At 42.3% G+C, this 22535-nt stretch overlaps 1 long non-coding RNA gene across 2 annotated transcripts; it reads right to left on the bottom strand.

Moving 5' to 3' along the window:
* Positions 1–2752: 2752 nt before the first annotated feature.
* Positions 2753–6868, bottom strand: LOC141041591 (uncharacterized). 2 transcript variants are annotated; one of them, XR_012202169.1, is made up of 3 exons: positions 4923–6606; positions 3093–4849; positions 2753–3017 (listed from the first exon to the last, which is right to left on the bottom strand). It is a non-coding gene; the product is annotated as an uncharacterized lncRNA (long non-coding RNA). The 2 variants fall into 2 exon arrangements; XR_012202170.1 differs by having other exon boundaries at positions 2762–3017; positions 3093–5943; positions 6427–6868.
* Between the last annotated feature and the right edge of the window lie 15667 nt (positions 6869–22535).

Genomic DNA, 22535 nt, shown 5'->3' on the forward strand with positions numbered 1-22535 from the left:
TCGTACAGTCATACCCCCCTCCGCGTGGGAAACAACTGCCGAGTCTTCCCTGCCTCCGTGTCGTCCCCTTCCTAGGCCTCGCCGTCGTCCACCGCCGTGGTGCTCTCGGCGCGGCGTGGTAAATGTGGTCAACGACCGACTTCCATCGAAAGAGTACTGTGCGTGGAGGCGCTGACAGCTGGGTCCACGGCCGCAGCAAGGAAGTGCCTCCTTATTATGCGCAAAATAATTATTCCTCCACCTGACAGCGGGGACCCACCGGCCGGGCCACCGTATTTCACGAAAAAAAGTTTCCCCCTGACTGCTGGGACCCACCAGCTACACCTTCGCACGCAAGGAAGTGCGTCCGGGCAAAAAAACAAAACGATTCGCCCCCCTGACTGCTGGGACCCACCAGCTACATCATCGCACGCAAGGAAGTGCCTGACAGTCGGGACCCACCTGGTCGAAGCGTACGTAGCGTTGTCATTCTGGTCGCGAATGTGTACGTACATATATACTGGTGGATGTAGAGGCGCGCACGTGTCGTAGTAGAGGCGCGCACGTAGCATGTACACGTACGTACAACGGTCAGGGTGCAAGAAAGAAAATACGGCCACGTATGTGTACATACGGGCGGGGGTCTCGAACGCCTACTCGCGCATACGTACGGCGAGGGCTCGTTGACATGGCTGGGTCGGAACGGAGAAACAGCGTCGTCGTCGTGTTCATGGGGAGGCAACGGAATGCGTCGTGTTCATGGGGAGGCAACGGAATACGTCATGTTCATCGGGAGGCAACGAAACGCGTGGGAGCCAACCGGCTGGGTCGGAACGGAATGCGTGGTCGTGTTCATCGGGAGGGCTTGGACGGAACAGGCGATGGAAACGAGGCCTGGCGTACCGCACAACGGAGGAAACGGACCTCCTACGTTCGGAACGGGGTCCTGTTGATCGGGAGGGGTGTGGCGTACCGCAAAACAGAGGAAACGGACCTCCTACGGTCGAAACGGGGGTCCTGTTAATCGGGAGGGGTGTGGCGTACCGCAAAACAGACGAAACGGACCTCCTACGGTCGAAACGGGGGTCCTGATGATCGGGAGGGGTGTGGCGTACCGCAAAACGGACGAAACGGACCTCCTACGGTCGAAACGGGGGTCCTGTTCATCGGGAGGGGTGTGGCGTACCGCAAAACGGGACTCCACGGGATACTGTTCATCTCCACCGTCGACCTCCTCCAGCCTCCACGGGCTACCGTCGACCTCCTCCAGCCTCCACGGGCTCCTGTTCATCCAGCCCTCCACACCACGGGGTCCTGTTCAACCACCCCTCCACGGGCACCCCTCCACCGTCTACTGTTCATCCAGCCCTCCACACCACGGGGTCCTGTTCAACCACCCCTCCACGGGCACCCCTCCACCGTCTACTGTTCATCCAGCCCTCCACCACACCACGGGGTCCTGTTCATCCAGAGGCAACGCCACCGCTCAATGTTCATCCAACCCCCCACCCCCCCCCCCCCCCCGCAACGCTCACTGTTCATCCCAGAGGCAGCATCGATCGGCTTCAGTTAGCAGCAGTAGCGAAGGAATAGCTCGATCGGGTTCAGTTAACAGCCATCGATCGATCGCTCGGGTTCAGTAACCCGTAGCCTGCAGTGCAATCGCTCGGGTTCAGTTAGAGCCCAACGCCTCGCTCGGGTTCAGTTAGAGCCAACGCCTCGCACACACGCGCGTATATGTACGAGAGAAACGCGCATCGCTCGGCCCCCGACCTCCCACCGTAACCGGGAACTGCCCGAAATTTTCCTCGCCCTCGCTTCTACCACGGTTTTTTCCGTCATGGACGACCCAAAGAATGTCATGCAGCTGCGTCTCCGGCCCGCCCAGGACGAAAAGCCCATTTTATGTCATGATTTTTTGTCATAGAAGTAGGAGCCCACCACATCTATGATGATACCGGGTTTTGTCACAATTATCGTCATAGAAGTGTCATATGTATAACAGAAAAAAATTGGGACAATTGCATTTTTACCCCTAGTTGGTTCCTACCCACGGGTTTTGCCCTTAGTTTTCGAGCTTGCTCAGTTTTGCCCTTACTTTTTCCGTCGAGGTCCCTTGAATGCCCTTTGACCGTTTGACCAAAACTTTGAAAATTCATAACTAATTCATATGAACTCAGAAAAATGCAAATAAGATATCAAAATGTTCAGATAAACATTAACTTTATGTGCATATCATTTGCATTCAGGACAAATGCACCCTTTAAACTACCTGAGGTAATTAATGTTATTAACATTATTAAAAATAAAAAGGTATAGACAATATTTTTTTCATGAATAAAAATTACATGCAAATGTAGGTGATGTTTTCTGAACATCCTGATATCTTATTTGAATTTTTCTAAGTTCGTATCAACTTGTTATCAAGTTTCCAAATAATGGTCAAAGTCGTTAGAACATTCTTAACAAGATGATACAAACTCAGAAAAATGCAAATAAGGTATTTGGATGTTCAGAAAACATCACCTACATTTGCATGTAATTTTTATTTATGAAAAAAATATTGTTTATACCTTTTTATTTTTAATAATGTTAATAACATTAATTACCTCAGGTAGTTTAAAGGGTGCTTTTGTCCTGAATGCAAATGATATCCAGATAAAGGTAATGTTTATCTGAACATTTTGATATCTTATTTGCATTTTTCTGAGTTCATATGAATTAGTTATGAATTTTCTAAGTTTTGGTCAAACGGTCAAAGGGCATTCGAGGGACCTCGACGGAAAAAGTAAGGGCAAAACCCGTGGGTAGGAACCAACTAGGGGTAAAAATGCAATTGTCCCAAAAAAATTCGTTCGGCCCAAAATGTCACGGATGTGTCTTTTTTTGTAGTGATGTATCAAGTCAGCCGCCGTACACAGGCTCATGTTCCAAATTTGCTAGGGCAGCATCAACTTCTTGCAGCAATAAATCATCCATCATATGTTGTCTATCCCTTGCAAAGTTGTGTACACACAACATGCATTCATAATTCAAATCTGCAAGGATTCATATTTAAAATTAGCATGCCATGCAATCCATATGTTATTTAACTCCATATGGACATTTGTTACCTGGTCCTTTATGTCTCGTATGACGGCCCATTTTTTCTTCCATAAGCCAAAGGTTCTTTCCACAACATTTCTAGCACGAGAATGACGCAAATTATACAACTCTTTATCTGTTTGGGGTTGTTGTTGACTTGAAACCCACTCTTTCAAGTGGTACCTGATAACCCACAAGTATAGGGGATCAATTGTAGCCTCTTTCGATAAGTAAGAGTGTCGAACCCAACGAGGAGCTAAAGATAGAACAAATATTCCCTCAAGTTCTATCGACCACCGATACAACTCTACGCACACTTGACGTTCGATTTACCGAAAACAAGTATGAAACTAGAAGTACTTTGTAGGTGTTTTTGGATAAGTTTGCAAGAAAGTAAAGAGCGAGTAAATAAAAGCTAGGGGTTGTTTAGATAAAGACACAACTAAATTAGTTTTAGTAAAGAGCTTATTGTCACGAGAAAGTTATTTGTCCCTAGGCAATCGATAACTAGACCGGTAATCATTATTGCAATTTTATTTGAGGGAGAGGCATAAGCTAACATACTTTCTCTACTTGAATCATATGCACTTATGATTGGAACTCTAGCAAGCATCCGCAACTACTAAAGATCATTAAGGTAAAACCCAACCATAGCATTAAAGTATCAAGTCCCCTTTATCCCATACGCAAACAACCTACTTACTCGGGTTTGTGCTTCTGTCACTCACGCCACCCACCATAAGCAAATCATGAACATATTGCACACCCTACAGCGGGAATCCCTCACGCTTGCGCGACACGGAGAGCACCATAGGACAACACCAATAATAAAACACGCAACTCAAACCAATCTTGATCATCAAATAACCCATAGTACAAAACGGATCTACTCAAATATCATAGGATAGCCATATATCATTGGAAAATAATATATAGCGTTGAGCACCATGTTTAAGTAGAGATTACAGCGGGTAAGAGAGAGGTTACACCGCTGCATAGAGGGGGGAAAGAGTTGGTGATGATGGTGGTGAAGTTGTTGGTGAAGATTGCGGTGATGATGATTGCCACGGCAGCGTTCCGGCGCCACCGGAAGAGAAGGGGAGAGGGGGCCCCTTCGTCTTCTTCCTCCTTGACCTCCCCCTAGATGGGAGAAGGGTTTCCCCTCTGGTCCTTGGCCACCATGGCGTGGGAGGGGCGAGAGCCCCTCCGAGATTGGATCTATCTCTCTGTCTCTCTCTGTTTCTGCGTTCTCTCTGGTGCCCTTTCACCGTTTTGTATATATATGGAGATCCGTAACTCCGATTGGACTGAAACATTCGCCATGATTTATTTACCAAAAATTAGCTTTCTTGCGGCCGAAGAAGGGCATCAACCGCCTTACGGGTGGCCCACGAGGGTCAGGGGCGCGCCCAGGGGGCAGGGGCACCCCCCTGCCTCGTGGCCACCTCAGGCACCGTCTCGCGTGGATTTTTCTTTCAGAATTTTCCAAATATTCCAAAAAATAAGCTCCGTCCATTTTTATCCCGTTTGGATTCCGTTTGATATGGATATTCTGCGAAACATAAAACATGCAACAAACAGGAACTAGCACTGGGCACTGGATCAATATGTTAGTCCCAAAAATAGTATAAAAAGTTGCCAAAAAATATATGAAAGTTGAATAATATTGGCATGGAACAATCAAAAATTATAGATACGACGGAGACGTATCAGTACCTAGTCGATCTAAAGGGAGCCAGAAAGCTAGGTCCATTGGTGTATCCAGCATCCACTAAGTAGTATTTTCCTATGACGTACCAACTAGAGTTAGCTAACATTATCATAGAAAATAAACGAAATGCCAAGAGAAACAATCATACCATGAGGTATAACAAATGCATCTTGATGATCGTTTCTCATTGCATCACGCAACACTTGGGATTCGGATGCAGATCCCTCCCAGCTAGGTAAAACATAAAGAAATTTCATGTTCCAGTCAACAACACCTAGAATGTTAGTGCTGATAGCTTGCTTTTCGTTCCTATACCTCCCTTCGTCAGCTGCAATGACAGAAACATCAACATGACCCATCTAGTGCTCCCAAGGCATTGCCAAACCACTTCCATTTGTAATCATCCAGAGGTTCGGTAGAATGATCAGGAAGCTTGATAAACTCCGCACTTAGGGAAAGGATAGCTGTTAACACATTCGATAAGTGCCTACTAATAGTCTCCAAAGAATGCTTGTAAGTGCCATGCAACATCTCATTTTGATACTATGTCCAGTCACAAATAAGAACATGGCAAACTTTTCTTCGACAGTGACATATACGCTATCTTTCATAGCACACTTCGTACGCAACATCGTGCACTGATCATGGAAATTTCTTTTAGTTAAGCACAACTCATCATAGCAAGTTACTTCTGGCCGTACATTTCTTTCGGCTAGTACTTCTTATGAACATATCAAAGCTCCTCGTCACTAAAGCATCCCAAACACTTCTGTACTCTTTGCGTACTAAGATAAGCTAGCTAGGCCAAGACAAACCGACTCAACATACATCGCTGTCAATATGATCATTTTCCTTTTTCTTCTCTTGTTCTCTTCGGTAAAGGAAGGAATCAAATCCATTTGTGACATGATGCAACTACAATGCACATATATCATGTTAAATTTGGGCTAATTTCAATATAACCATGCATCATTCTACATAAAGTACATGACCATATGCATCAGACCACCACAAGCATATTGGTTCACAAAAGTGCATGACCAGCATGCATCATATCCATCATATAACACATAAGCATATGCATCAGTCCACTACAAGCATATTGGTTCACAAAATTGTAAACCTCCATACCTCATATCGGCCTAACGGGCTTCCAATTATTAATCCAACTTGCAACAAGAATATACATCAGTGGTCAGCAAATGATTGAGAACAAAAGTAAAATTTTATTTTAATCGGACAAGAGAACAAAAGGACATGGGGAGAGAGAATAAGAAATAGAGCAGGGCTGTCTGGAGCTAGGGAAGAGGGATGAAGGAAGAAGGGGTTGGCTAGAGCTAGGGAAGAAGGATGGAGCAAAAGGGGCGCTGTTTGGAGCTAGGGAAGAAGGTTTCGGCGGCAGGGCCACTGCGGCCAGAGAAGATGGGGCGGCTTAGGAGGTGGTCCGAGGGAGAAGAGATGTGCACTGGTAGTGGGCCACCACACTGTCAGGAAGGAAAGGAAGGGTCGGCACCAGAGGGGACTGCCTCCATCGGCATCATACCGGATCTGGTTGCGGTGAGCAGGGCCGGAGAGAACCAGCTCGCGGTGGCATCAGAAGAGGGGAAGGAACGACGGCAGAGGGAGAAGTTAAAGGAAGGCGGCGACCATACCTACGCCGCCATGGTGGATCTGCCAGGGCGCCGTCGTCGATCTACCAGGTGCCGCTCTCCTCTCTCGAACCCTTATGTTATCTCGTGGTGGAGGAGGAAAGAAAGCCCGAAACGTTTTATTTTGCGGGAGCGAGGCAGTTCGGGCGAAATAGGAGGAACAGGCCTCCGTACGTATTGGGTGGGCGTGTGCGAGCGAAAACCCCTGCATATTCGTTTCCGTTTCAGAGTACATCCAAACGTCTGTATTGGGGTTAGCCCATTACCAAATCCAATTGGACAACCCAATACAGACATCTAAACATAGTGTGAATTGTATTGGTATTTTCTTTTTAAACTTGTGTTCCTTCTCGAGCCAACTTATATGTTGCTTTGAACTCTTTTTCTGACCCTCCTTTTTGTTTAAGCGTGCAACACTAAGCAAACCTTCATCCTGCGGCACAACATGTTGGACTTTATATGAATCACTCAAAATACTAGTAGATGTACACTTTTTTTCTTGATGTTGCTTTTGAAGGCAATCAAGTGTGTTGTCCACCAACAAACAACATTCTGGATTAGCTTGTAGCTGATATGTCAAATTCAGGAATTTGTGAGACCAAAACTTATAGCAGAGCATAGCATCCATTTTTTTGGATTTTCAATGAAATAGGCAGTGAAAAGATGAATATTTCAGGCAAATAGTATACTAGGCAGCTTTGGTTCCCGCTCTCGACCACTTGGACATGAGTCTGAAATACAATACTAGGCAGTCTCTATTGCTTGAAATCTGATAGGGACACGAACTTGAAGCAAAGTGAAGTCGAGCCGCTTCGATCTGCTCTGACGCTCAACTAGGACGACGCAGCCGGTGACCTGTCCAGGCGTCCAGGCACCCGACGGTAGCCCCAATCGCTAACTGAGACGAGAACCTGCATTACACACCCGCGCCCCCGCCATAAGTTGCAATCCTCGCTTTCCCGGGAAAACCTATTTGGCGCTGCAGGTGTCGGTTTCTTCGGTTTTCTGCAAACCGGCGCCTGCAGGCGCTTTAGGTGGGCTCGGCCCCTTTAGCTCTGCAGCTAGAGTATTCAAAGCGCAAAAATACGGCCACAACTGGGAATCGAACCAAGGACTAACTGGTTCAAAGAGCAAAGTGGTTACCACCCCACCACACGACCTGTATGCACTAATTTCCATCACTTGTTTTACTTATCCTTGTTTTCTTTTCCTTTTCCTTTTTTTGTTTTTTGCTTTTTCTGTTTTCTATTTTCGTTTTTCTGTTTTCTTTTTCTTTTTCCTTCTTCCTTGTTTGATGTTTTTGTCCAAATCCATCCACATTTTTAGAAATAATGAACTTTGTTAAAATTTGTTGAACTTTTTTCTAATTCAATGATTTTTTTAAAAATTTGATAAACTTTTTTTCCAAATTCGATGAAATTTTTCCAAATCCAATGAACTTTTTTCCAGATTGATGAATTGTTCCTTAAAATTTGTAAACTTTTTTAAAAATTGATGAACTATTTTTCTAAACTCAATGAACATTTTTCGAAACCGATAAACTTTTTTCAAAAACTTTATGAATTTTTTTTCAAATTCAATGAACTTTTTTCGAATTGAAGAACTTTTTTCAAATTCGATGAACTTTTTAAAAGATTGATGAATTTTTCTTGTCAAATTTGTGAACTGTTTTCAAAATCGATGAACTATTTTTCAAACTCGATGAACTTTTTTTCAAAATCATTGAACTTTTTTCAAAACCGGTGAACTTTTTTCAAAACCGATGAACTTTTTCATAATGCTTTCCCAAATCGGTGAACTTTTTTAAGTTTGAACTTTGTATTAAAAATGATGAACTATTTTCTCCAAACTGATAAACTTTTTTCAAGTATGTGAACTTTTGTCTCAAAATCGATGAACGTTATTAAATTCATGATTTTTTTTAAACAAATAAAAAAACAAAGTGATAATTAAATAGCGCGGCCATACTACTTCACCAAGTGTTAGCGGAATCAGAGCACAAGTGCGGAACGGCTGTGCTGGTTAGCTAATGTAGTAGAAGGCTTGCCTATGCGGGCGACGCGAGTTCGACTCCTGAAGATGCCGTTTTTTGCGTTTTTCTGCCGATTTTTCTTAGCTGCGTTTCCCATCGCGGGCCGGCCCACAAGGTGCTGCTGCGGGCGCCAGAAACCTGTTCGGGCGCTTAGGGCGCCGAACAGGAGCTCCCCGCTTTCCCTCCTCCACATCCTCTAGTTGGGCCTTCTCTGGGCAAATATGGGCTGGCTTTGTTTCAGTTTGGGCCGATTGTCGTGCGTAGAGAGAGGTGGGTAGTTCAGGAGCCGTGGGATGAGAAATTGATGGCACCCGTGAGGGGAAAAGTAGAGGCTGCCTTTGCTATGGCAAGGTAGAGAATTTGCTCCCCGTTTCTTCACCTCAGTTAGTGTGTTCTTGTGGCACCGAGGTTTGAATAATTGAGGTTTTGTTGATCACATGCAACAAATGGATGTTTCATATGACAAATTAGACGTTGAATGGAGTTAATTTGGTACTAGTTTCATTTGTATACTGAGATTTTATTAGCACAAAAATTCGTGACGTACCAAATGCGAAAATTCAGCATCTCAGTTGGATATTAGGTGCATCAAAGTGATATTAGGAATAAGCTGGAAAGAATCAAACAAATGGTCTCATTCATAGCAAGAACAAAAGAGTAAGTACATGATCACCAACACAAAGAATGGCACACTGGCACACGTACTAGACACCTCCCACACCTCACACCACGACGCGAACACACGCACACACACACACCAAGACGGCGAGTAAACCAAGACGGACAGGCGAAGAAGGGTCTTCGTACGCCACCGTGATGGGCAATCAACGGATCTAGCAGAAGAGGTATCGGAGGCGGCGGCGGCAAAGGAGGCCGTGAAGAGGGGCATGGCAGAGGCTGGCGCCGGGGCCAGGGCCGCGGAGGCGACGAGCGTGGCAACCATGGCGGCGACGGCGACGAGCTTCATCCTGATACCGGTCATTGGCGACTTGGTCTCTTTTTACTAAACTTAAGAAAATTATTGACACTTTTTACCCCTTGTAGAAAAAAATTGGCTTCATGACTCGTTGGCCACACATATACATAAGAGCTAGTACGGCTGGCCACATGGACTAGTTTTTTTTCGCACGCCATTGGCTAAACCGAGAGCGGTGGTGGTGACTGCCAACGTTATCGATGTCCTAGGCTCCTTGGGGTTGTCGTTCAGAGGTGATTAGATGACCGCTGCATGACAAGACGTTTGTGCAACGCCTCCATGGAGTGGCGTCTAAAAACCATCGGTAACTCCTTCCGAACGTCATGCGTTGCTTTTTCTGGAGCAAACACTTCCTTCCATTAAAACGCCATGTGTCAGGCACACACGGCTCTCTGCTTGGAGGACTTCCTTTCATTAAACGCCATGTGTCAGGCATACACGGCTGACGGCTCTCTGCGTGACCTCCACACGGCGGGGTAGAGGTAACCTAGCCTCACCTATAGAGAGCACTAAAGTGGCCCAACCCATTTAGCGTTTGTTCTGAGAAGTTTCTACTCTAGTTTTGGCGGTTCCAGAAAGTTTTCGGGCCTTTTTTTCTTCTTCTTTGCATTTCTTTTTGTTTTGTTTTTTGTTTTCTTTTCTCGATGTTCTGTCTTTTCTTTTTATTTTCAATTTTTGTTTTATTTCTTTATTTTTTTGTTCTTTTCAAATTCATGATTTTTTTAATTCAACATGTTTTAGTGTACCAACATTTTCTGAGTACACATTCAGCTTTTTTAAATACGCGTTAGAGTTTTTTTCAGATATACATTTTCTCGAGTACACGTTGCACAGTTTCAGAAAACACGTTAAACAATTTTTTAGATACACATTGAATATTTTTTAACACGTGTTGAACCTTTTTTAAGGGATAATATCACATGAAAACAAATATCCAAAGAAAACTTTGCAAAAACCACATTCGAAAGTTTACAAAAATCTACAAAATACCAGAAGTCAAGAGTGTGATTATTATTGACATGTGAAATTCCAAGTTGAAACACATTATGAGATGTGTTCGACACTATTCGTCGCCAAATTTGCTTTTTTTTATATCTCACATCCCGAAATGTGTTTAAACTTGAAATTTTACACGGCAATAGAAAATCACCCTCCTAAGATTTGTATATTTTTCAGAAACTTGAAAACATCTTTTCCGCATGGTTTTCACCGCTTTTCACTGAATGATGGTCTTCTCCATTTTTTTTAAAACACGTTAAGCATTTTGGATAAAGAATGAAAAATAATGCACATTGAACATATTTTTATACTGGTTGAACATTTTTTCATGCGTTTGAACATTCTAAATACATGGAGAGAATCTTCCATATGTCACGAATATTTTTCAAAATTGCTTGAAAAAATTGGGTACATTTCATGGAAAAAAATAGGAATTATGCAAACATTTTTTACATTTAAATATTTTTTTACAAAAATATGTGAAAAACATTTAAACATGTGAACATTTTTAGGATGGCTCAAACATATTTTTCAATGTAATGAACATCTTATAACTATCGCTTGAACAAAATTTTCACACTACATGAACATTTTGATATTGGGTGATTAAATTTTTTTTAAAAAAATAAGTAAAGCGTGTTTTCAAATATATACATTTAAAAGTTTCAAAATATTAACAAAATTAAAGAAATGAACTAAAGAAACCTACCAAGTGGCGCGCGGGCGAGTGCTGGGTCGGCCCATTTAGGCGACGCCATGTCGGTCTCGAAAGGAGCATGTCCTTGATGGGCGTCCCGACAGCTATGTCTCGCATCAAGCGAGACGTATGGTTCTCTCGCTGAAGCGTCTGGAGTAATTATGACCGCCCACTAGTGATTTAAAAAAATAAGTAAAAAGGAACCGCGTGGGGGATCAAACCTGGGATCTCTGGTTGCTTCGTCCCACTCACACTGATGGGCACTGAGCGAAGATTGAGTTCGTGTTAAATAACTCGGGCGCAACACCAAAATGCAAAAACTAGGTTTGTTCACCGGTTTCCTTTTTTCCTTTTTATTTTTTCATTACTTTTTTTTCGTTTCTTTTTCCGTCGATTCTTCTCTCTTCATTTTTACGTGGTTTTCTCCGGTTTCTTTCTTTTTTCCCTTGTTGTTTTTTGTGATTTTGTTATATCTTCTCCATTTTATTTAGTTTTTTCTCTTCATTTTACTTTTTTTTCATTGTTCCTGTCAGTTTTTCATTCTTTTGCATTTGTTACTTTGGTTTATTTCTTCATCTTTTTCTTTGCTTTATTTTGTAATTTTGCGGTTTTGTTTGTTTCTTCTGGCTTTCGTTCTACATTTTTGTATATGTCAACAAGAGTTGCCTAATACATGCTAACCATTTTTCAAACACAAATTTAACATTTTTCTACTACATTATCAGCTTTTTTTTTCATTTTACATTTTTCAAATGCTTGATTAATATTTTTCAAACTCAAGGTTTACATTTTTCGAATAGATTGTCAACATTTTTCCTATACACAGTTTAAAATTTTAATACATGATTGAAATTTTTCAAATAAGCAGTTAACATTTTCTTACATATGGTCAACGTTTTTTCTATTCACATTTAACATATTTCAAATACTTGATTACCATTTCATAAATGCAATATTTAAGATTCTTTGAAAACATGGACAATATTTTCTTTCTAAATACATTTAATATTTCAAAATTCTTGAGTAACCCTTTTTTCAAATACTTGTTCAAGATTTTTTTCTAAATGTTTGATTAATATTTTTATGTACAAGATCAAACATTTCCATCATTTTTTAGTAGATGTTCAACACCTCTTCTATACACATTTAACATTTTCTGAATACTTGATTAAAAAATTTCAAAGACTTGTTCCACAATTTTCAAATGCTTGATCAAACAGTTTTATATACATGATCAAAATTTTCTCATCATATTCTTAATACAGGCTCATCATTTTTTTTCTATACACATTTAAAATTACCTAAACGCTTGATAATTGTTTTTGAAATACTTGTTCAAGATTTTTCAAATGTCTTATTAACATTTTTTAAATATATTATCAAATTGTTCATACAAAAAATATTGTATACATTTTTAATGTACGTTTGAAACATTTTCTCTATACATATTTATCATTTTTTAATGTTTGGTCGACATTTTCCAAAAAAAATATGTTGACAGATTTTTAATATATTTATTTCGAATATGTGAAAGTATAAACAAAATAAAAAACCAAAAAAAAACGAAGCTGTGGTTAAGTGGCATCTGGGCCGGCACAACTCGAGCCACTGCGAGGAGCCCCCTGGGCGCGCCTATGTCTCGCGTCAAGCTAGACTGTTTTTTTTATCTTCTTTTATTTTTAGAATCTCAAGCTAAACAGTAGGATATCTCGCTGAAGGCAGCCGTCCGATTGGGCCAGCCCAGCAGCGACACAGGCCTTCAACGCTTTATTTCTTGTATTTTTAGAAAAATTATTCGTTTTTTCGTCGTATTTTTTTACTTTTGCTTGTAAGTCGAATTATTCTTAATATAGCTATTACAAAATCACTTTGTATACAAAGGTTGAAAAATGTTAATCATGCATTTCAAAAATGTTAAATGTGTTTTAAAAATGTTTGTGATGTATACAAAAAAAGTGTACACAAATTGTACAATCTGTTTGCAAAAAATAAGAAATCAAAACAATTTGCATTTTTTCTCAAAAATATTAATCATGCATTAAAATAATGTTAAATGTATAAAAAAATGTTTCCGATGTATACAACAAATGAACAATGTATTTGGAAAATGGTAGACATAAAAAAATATAAGTTTTTTAAAAGAATGGTGGACAATGCTAAAGGTAAAAAAATATTTCCTGGTGTATAGAAAAAATATAGGATGTGTATGCACAAAGTATACATGAAAATATATGTTTTAAAAAATTATCATATATTTAGAAAATGTTGAACGTGTATATATATAATGTTTCCTGATGTATACAAAATATACAATGTTTACGGGAAAAGTAGAGATGAAAAAAATATATGTTTAAAAAGATTAACTATGTATTTCCAAAATATCAAACATGTATATAAAAAATGTTCCTCGTGTATAAAAACTGTAGAATTTGTATAGAAATCGTAAAGATCATAAAATATAAGTTGTCAAAAATAGAATCACGTTCAAAAATTGTTAAATGTGTAGGGAAAAATGTTCCTAGTGTAAACGAAATTTTTACGAATGTGTATGGAAAAATATGATTTCAAAAACATATGTTGTAAAAATTGTTAATCATGTATTTAAAAATGCTCATGCAGTTTACAAAATGTTTCTTACAATAAATAATGTTCAGCATGTATTCAAAAAACTGTTGACATATATTTAAAAAAGTGTACATATCATGTTTTTTTAAGCAAAATGTACATCGGTTATTTGAAAATGCCGAACATGTATCAAGAAAATGCGTCATGTCTACACCAAAAAATATACAATGTGCGCTAAAGAATATATATGTGCTGAAGAAATAGGAACAATGATGAAAAGCGACAAAGAAACATAAAAATAAGTGAAAACAAATTGCGGTAAAACCAGAGGAAACCAAAGTATAACAAAGAAAAAAAGAAAAAGCAAGAAAGAAACAAAATAAAACCAAAGAAAAAAATCAAGAAACCGAAGAAAAACCAGTGTAAAACGATAAGGAAGCAAAGAAAATGGGAGAAACCCGAGGAAAGGAACAAAAAATTGAAGAGAAAAGGTAAAGAAAGAAAAAACAAGAAAGAGACAAAGAAAACCGAAGAATAGTGAAAAATAAGTAAAAGCAGAGAAAAAACAAAGTAAAAACAGAAAAGTGAAGAAAACCATTGAAGAAATAGAAAAACCCGAATGAAAAGAAAAAACACACAAAAAAAGACAAAGCAAACTAGCGAAGCGAACACATCGAACAAAGAGAGCACAGCGTGGCGAGACGGTTATACTCTCACTATAAGGCCTTGTACAATGCTAGATGCTTAGGGAGGTGCTTCAAAACTAAACCAGGTTTTTCTGAAGCACCAGTGCCTATTTCTACAGGAGAGACGCCTAATTAAGCGTTTACCCTCTACAAATAAGCAACGGTGCTTAAAGAAAGACTGGTTTATTTCTCTAAGCACCCCTCCTAAGTGTCTTGCATTGTACAAGGCCTAAGCAAGCTATAATTCTCACGGATGTAAATGCGCCGGAAGGGGCAACCCCAGCATTATATGGGTGTCGTCCAGTTTCATGTTTACAATTGGTCGGGCTTACGGTTTTCCAGCCAGGCTCCTGTGGCCCTCCCTTTCTCCCGAAAACGGACTTATACACACATAAAAAATGAGCTTATACGCTTAGGCCATTCTTCTTCCTTGGCAAAGACTAAGAGAAAAAATACCCTACTTTTTCCCCCGGAAAACCTAGTGCATCGGGAGAGGCGATTAGGGTTTTGGAGGGTGGACTGGTGGCGGCGCTCGTTGAGATTGTCAACGACGCATCTTGAGAAGCCGATCGGGGATGGCTGGAATCCCGGATCGTGGCCGGGGCAAGGAGCCCCTGTCGCCTTCGACGACGAGGGAAAAGTTAGCGGAGGCTTTGGGTAAGTTGGAGATCTCAGGGGAGGAAGCAACGCCGCTCGTATTGGATGATTGTGAAGAGGGGCTGGAGAAGTGGATGCTGGCAGGAAAGGTTCTTCATCGCCATACTTTCCACATCCAAACCATCTCGAGTGCTTTGCGTCCCGCATGGGGAAGCCCTAAGGGATTGTCCTTCCGGCCAGCTGGGGTTAATATTTTCGTGGCTGAATTTGCTAATCAGAGGGATCGTGATCGTGTATGGGCTGGTTCCCCATGGCATGTGAGTAAGAATGCTGTAATTTTGTCGTAGTTTGAGGAGTGCATGAGGCCGTCGGAATTAAAATTCAACAAGTTACAGATATGGGCTAGAGTTGTTAACCTCCCCTTCAATCTACGTGATGGTAAGTGGAGCAAAGCAATTGCTAAACAGATTGATCAGTATGCAACTATGGTACAATTTGATCAGACTGATGGGTACCTGAGGGCGCGAGTCACGGTAGAGGTGGACAAGCCCTTGAGGAGATGGATACTGATTGAATCAAAGAGGAGAAAGTGCATGGATCCGTATGACATACAGTACGATAATGTCCCTCACTTTTTCTTCTCGTGTGGGCGGCTAGTACACTCTGATCTATACTGTCTGATGCCTGGGACAAGAGACGAGAATGGTGGTCTTCCTTTTGGGAGGGGTCTGCACGCGTCGGAGGATCGTAAGAGGCCAAGATCAAAGTGGCACGCAAAACAGTAAGGTAGAAACTTGCAATTCCACCTCGGGAGCATATGGCGGTACGGAGATCACATCCCCATTGAAACCGAGCACACAACAGAACAAAAGAAAGGATGGACCTCAGGGAACGAAACAAGTGTACAAGCAGGTTCAGATGCCTCTTCTCATGAACTCAACTCATAATGAGATGGAGGCAAGTGCTGGTGATACAAACTCACTGGTAGAGGGTCAGAAGGATGAACTCGATCCAGCAGTTGGGGAGGGAGAGATACGTGAACCAAAGAAAAAGAAACCCACACCAACTAGCTCTGAGAATTTGGCAGAGGCTACAAGTCAGCCCTGCCCGGGACAATGAGTTGCTTGAGCTGGAACTGCCAGGGGCTTGGGAACCCTGGGGCAGTTCGCGAGCTTCACGGTATCGTGAAGCAAGAAGTGCTCGGTCTCCTTTTCGTTATGGAGACAAAGATAGCAGCAGGAAGAGTGGAAAGCTTACAAAATTTGTTGGGTTTTGCGGGCTATTTCGCAGTTAACAGTTTGGGACTTAGCAGAGGGATTGGCATGTTTTGGACAGCTGATTTTGATGTTGAGTTAAAGAACTACAGTGCCGGCCATATTGATGTTATGGTGCAGAGGAAGAATAACGTAGCTATGGTATGGAGAGTAACCGGTTTCTATGGAGCTCCACGGGCTGAGGATAGACACCATAGCTGGAGGTTCATGAGAACACTTTTTGCAAGCATGAAGCCTGGATGTGCATCGGAGATTTCAATGAAAAGTTGCTTGGTTTTGAACACTTCTCAAGAACACCACGTCCCGAGTGGCAGATGCGTGCGCTCCGGGAAGACACAGATGAGTGTATTCTTACTGATTTGGGATGGACGGGAGTAGAATATACATGGGATAATAGACAATCAGGGGGTCAAATGTCAAAGCCAGAATTGACAGAGCTTGGCAATGCAGCTTTGATGAGCATGTTCAAAAACATCAAAGTGCGGCGCATTGTGGCTATGGAGTCGGACCACTGTTTCGTCATGGCGGATCTCCGGAGCGTCTTTAGGAAAATCGAACAAGAGGGCATCGACCGTTTCGGTACGAAGATGAATGGCAAACACACGTCGACTATGACAAGCTAGTTCTTGATAAATGGAACAGAGGTGCGGGAGTTCAGGTTTGCAAGGGGTTAACCAAGCGTTGCAGCAGCTACAAGAAGACTTGTCATCCTGGGGAGCACGTGAGTTTGGTTGCTTGGCGCATAAAATCCGCAAATTGTGTGAGAAGCTTACAAGGCTGCGGGAGCAGACAGTTGGAAGGGAGGCATCTGATGAAGAAAAAGAGTTCACAAAACAGCTGAAACTTGCACTCCAACAAGAAGAGATCTGGATTCGTCAAAGGTCCCGAGTCACATGGTTACGATAGGGGGACAGAAACACGGGCTACTTCCAGGCCCAGGCCTCACAACGTAAATGCATGAACAAAATTGAGGGGTTGGAACGTGCTGATGGCTCAAAATGAAGTTCTGCAAAAGAGGATCATGTGGAGGTTCTAGCCTTTTATTAAGCATTATAATCATCAAGAGGGTTTCATCAACCCGACGAATTATTATAGCATGTCCCTCACCGGGTGACAGATGCCATGAATGATGAGTTAGAAAAGCTATACATTGAGGAGGAAGTCACAAATGCTCTTTTTCAAATGGCTCCGTCGAAAGCCCCGGGAGTGGATGCGTTTACGGCGGGTTTTTTCCAGCGCCAGTGGCATTTTTTGAAAGATGACATTGTTTCGGTTGTGCTGGATTCCTTGAATGGGGGAGAACTACCAGAAGGTATGAATGACACTTCTATTACGTCAATCCCAAAGGTACAATTTCCACAAAAATATCTCAATACCATCCTATCTCTTTGTGTCTGGTTTTGTATAAAATTGCTGCCAAGGCTATTGCTAATCGTACACGATAGTGTTTGGACGAGGTTATTGGTGATGAACAGAGTGCCTTTGTTCCTGGCCGCCTAATCACTTACAACGTGTTAATTGCGCATGAAAGTGTGCATACAATGAGGAGACGGAAGAAGGGGGCAAATGCAGTGTGTGCAGTAAAATTAGAAATGATGAAGGCGTATATGACCGGGTGGAATGGCACTATCTCGAGTCAATCATGTTGAAACTGGGGTTTGGTGCAGAGTTTGTGAGATTGATCCTGAAGTGTGTGACATCAGTGAGATTTTCTATTCGGGTTAATGGTGAATTGCTGCCTTTCTTCACCCCTTCATGTGGTTTACAGCAAGGTGATCCTATATCGCCATACCTCTTCCTCTTGTGTGTCGAGGGGTTTACGTCCTTGCTGAATAATTATGGAGGGGCTCAAGTGGATGGAGGGATTCGAGTGAGTTATCAGTCACCGTGGATAAACCACTTACTCTTCGCGGATGGCAGCTTAATATTCATGCAAGCGATGGAGCGAAGTGGCCACCGGCTGAATGATATATTGCGGATTTATGGGGAATGTTTGGGTCAGGCAGTAAACAAAGAAAAGAGTTCCATTTATTTTAGCCCGAATACTCCTGCTACAACCCGTCAAAGGTTAAAGCAAATTCTGAATATCTTGGTTGAAGCATTCAGTGAACGATATATGGGTCTTCCCACTGCAGTGGGGTGGATTACGAGTGGAACTTTTGATCATATTCGAGAGAGCATTCGTAGCAAGCTCCAAGGAGGCTCAGAACGTATGATTTCTTGCGCGAGAAGAGAAGTCAGATTAAAAACTGTGGCACAAGCTATACCAACCTTCAGCATGTCCTGTTTCAAATTGACGAAGAAGGTGTGTAAAAGCTTGGTGCCGCTCATGGCAAAGTACTTTCACCCCTAGATCACCGATCTATGCATTGGTTGTCCTGGGATGCAATGTCAAGACCAAAAATCAGCGGGGAAATGGGGTTTCGGGACCTCGAACTGTTCAACCTAGCCTTCTTAGGCAAGCATGGCTGGAGATTGATGACAGAACCTAATTCTCTGTGTGCTCGTGTACTTAAAGGGAGATACTTTCCGTTCACTGATTTTATGCAAGCTATGACACCTAAAAGTTCTTCAGCTACCTGGCGAGCTATCATCGAGGGAAGGAAAGCCCTGCATACCGGTGTGATAAAGCGTGTTGGTACTGGAACAACGATTTCCATATGGGAGGATAAGTGGATTTCCAATACCGTGTCCATGATACCTACTCGAATCGGTAATGCACAAGTAAGTTTGGTGTCAGACTTAATTGATGATGATATTGGTATGTGGAAGGTTGATGCTATCAGACATACTTTCATCCCCCCTAAAGCAGATGCAATCCTAAATATACCCATCAGAACGGGTGGAAATGAAGATATCTTGGCATGGGCGTTTGAGAAGTCTGGGACCTACACTGTAAAATATGTGTATCGCTCTCTAGTGAATCAGAACGAGCATAAAGCTCTAGAGAAAGGGACGTATACGGAAACCTCAGAGACAGAAAAACAGTTGTGGTCTCGGTTGTGGAAGCTCCAAGTAATGCCCAAGGTACAAGTGTTTTGGTGGCGCGTGCTGCGAGGAATTCTACCTGTTGAATCCTTGCTAAAGCATCACCACGTCTCTACTGAAAGCACATGCAAATTATGCATGCACACTGATGAGACCTTAATGCATGCTCTCATGCATTGTTCTCATGCAAGGAAATTCTGGGATGAGGCGCAAGAGTGGTTGCAAATCAAACGGCCAGACCTACATCCTCTTACTTGGAAGAAGGACATCTTATGCGATCCTCGCTTCTCTGAAGCTGAAAGGGCAAAGTTGGTTTCCATCATCTGGGCTATATGGACCTCCCAAAATAACGTCACACGTGATAAAGGAGCTACCAGTCCTGTGTAGTCCATGATCATGACCCGTGATGCACTTGATTTACTTGATATTCCCCATGAGCATGCCCGGATTCTGCCTGGCCATGGCTGGCGTCCGCCGGACGAGAACTGGGTGAAGATTAACACCGATGGCAGCATAGCTATGGATGCTCGTAGGGGTGGTGGTAGAGGAGTCGTGAGAACTCGCTCTGCGTTCCTGGCAGCTTGGTGTAAACCATACAATGGGATCACAGATCCACTAATTGCTAAAGCTTTCGCTTTGCGAGACGGTGTCCTTTTTGCAAAACTGTGAGGTTTCTCCAAGGTCATCATGGAGGCTGACTGACAGGACCTTGTTAACTTCTGGAATTTGCATCATACTTCAAGAGCAGTGGTGGAGCCTATCATAGGTGAAATAGGGGAGCATGCCTTGTGTTCTACTTCTTTTGTTATTGGGCATATTTCTAGATCAGCAAACACCTCCGCCCATTTGTGTGCTAGGCAAGCGAGCACTCTAGATGTGACGGATTGCTGGTTAGAGTCGAAACCTAGTTTTCTTGTAACTAGCCTCTTGTAAGTGCATCTAGTGCCCCTTAGTGATTTTGGTGTATTGAAGACTTATAGGTTAAGGGACTAATGTGTTTATGAGTGTACACAAGTCTACAAGTCTATGAGAAGTTTGATATTTACAGAGAAAGTCGACTCCTAAATATAAAGTTCTTCGACTGAAGACTTTGGATTTCTGAAGACTTTGAAAGTGAAGAAATTGGTGTGACCTTGAAGACTTGGTATTCATTTGAGGAACATGAAGCGTGAAGACTTTTGTTTTCGTAGTTTCATTTTCTCTTTCTTGAGTCATAGGAAACACCGTACTGTTAAAGGGGGTCGAGGAAATACTAAGGAAAAATTTCCAAGTGATGCTCAACTCAAAATCCTACACCTACCAATCCCTTCGAGTGAAGCCATTGGAAATCTCATACAGTTCAGTCAATTTCTTCAGTGACAGAGACGAAGTTCTTCTGGTCGCTGAGGAATTTGTTCTGACCGAGGAGTTAGGAATTCGCCAGTGTGGATTGCCTACACAGTGAGGAACATGATAGCCCTGAGGTATTTGATACTCAAAATTCCGACCATTGCTGTGCTACGCGCCAGCTGTCCCAAAATATCTACCCACCTAACGGTCATATCACTGAAGGGCATTTATGTCTTATCATGTCGGGCTGCTCCCTAGGCTATAAATAGCCGCCCCTACAACCACTAGCTGGTTGGCTGCTCCGAGAGAAACTGACACTTGTCATTTGAGAGCATCCCATCCTCCGAGGACTTTGAGAAAAAATCATCGAGTGAGGAAAACCCAAACCCAAACACCTACAAACCCAAAGTGATTGAGCATCACCGAAGAGATTGATCCTGCGTGGATCCGACGCTTGTTACCTTTGAAGACTGTGCTTCTTCCAGACGGTTAGGCGTCATGGTCTAGAGCATCCAAGAGGAATTGTGGATCACCGAGTGACCGAGTTTGTGAAGGTTCGGAAGTCACCTGAAGACTTACCACGAGTGATTGGGAGAGGTCTGTGTGGCCTTAGCTCAAGGAGAATACGGTGAGGACTGTGTGTCCGGGACTGTGTGTCCTCAGGTTTAAATACCTAGCCGCTCCAATCAGATGTACAACTGAGACAGCAGTTGGAACTGGTCTACCAAATCATTTTCTTCACCAAGCTTACTGGTTCTATTTCCTTAACTCTTTCACTTCCTCATTACTGTGTTGTGCACTTGTTCATATCTGTGTTTGAAGGCTTTGACTGAAGACTTTCTCAATCTCCTCAGTTCAATTTCTTCAGTCTGTTTGTCTTCATCCTGTGTTATCCTGTGTTTACGCTTTCTGTACTCTGTGCTTGTCTTCATTTCATCATGATGACCATGCTTGTGTTCTGCTATGTTTACTTTTGAGTACTTATTCCGCTACAAGTAGTTCTTTGCTAAGGAATTTCCTCACCTGCAAATTCCTCAGTGAAGAATTCATAAAAATCGCCTATTCACCCCCCCTCTAGTCGATATAACGCACTTTCAATTGGTATCATAGCAAGGTACTCCCTTGTTCTGTGTGATTTTGGTTTAACCGCCTAGAGTTTTAGTTATGTCGACCGCATGTATGAAGAAAGTGACATGCCCCATCTTTGACGGTCATGATTATCCCAAGTGGAAGGCCATGATGAGGAAGCGCCTCATGGCAATGAACAGCGAGTTGTGGACCGTCACTGAGATTGGTCTTACCGACCTATGCAAGATGGCGAACACTGATGATATTCACAAGTACACTCGACTTGACATCATGGCGAAGGATATCATCTGTTCCTGCCTATCCAGAGATGAATTCAGGCGCATTATCTGGGACCGAATCTCTGACGTCTATGAAGGTCATCGAACTTGTCATGATCCCTGGTTTGAGAATTTCAAGGAATCACTCAAAACGATGACTTTCGAACCTGAACCATCATCTTCTGCACCATGCCTCATGGCAAAAGGTGCCAAGGTAACCGAATGTTCCTCATCCGAGTCTAGTGATGATGAATCTGATGATGATTTTGGACCTAGCTATACCAAGCTTGTTTGTATTGCCACTAAACAACAAAAGGCCTTGGAAAAGGTTCAAAACATGCTAGACAAAAGCGGTGATATGTTGGGTGAAGAAATGGATCGCACTAAAACCTTGACTGAAAATCTTCAGAGACTTCAGTCTAAGTTTGACAACCTTCAAAGTCATCATAACACTCTCTTATCTGACCATGAGAAGCTTTTTTATGAATTTCTTCAAAGAAAGCAAGATCTTGAGAAGCTAAGAGTGGGTTATGAAGATCTTCAGAAGGAGCGCGATTCATTACTTGCTCAACAAATCAACGCTTCTCAGGAAGAACTTGTTCCTCCATGTTTGAAATGCATTG

The sequence above is a fragment of the Aegilops tauschii genome, chromosome 2, assembly GCF_002575655.3.
Source record: "Aegilops tauschii subsp. strangulata cultivar AL8/78 chromosome 2, Aet v6.0, whole genome shotgun sequence".
Classification (NCBI taxonomy): Eukaryota; Viridiplantae; Streptophyta; class Magnoliopsida; order Poales; family Poaceae; genus Aegilops; species Aegilops tauschii.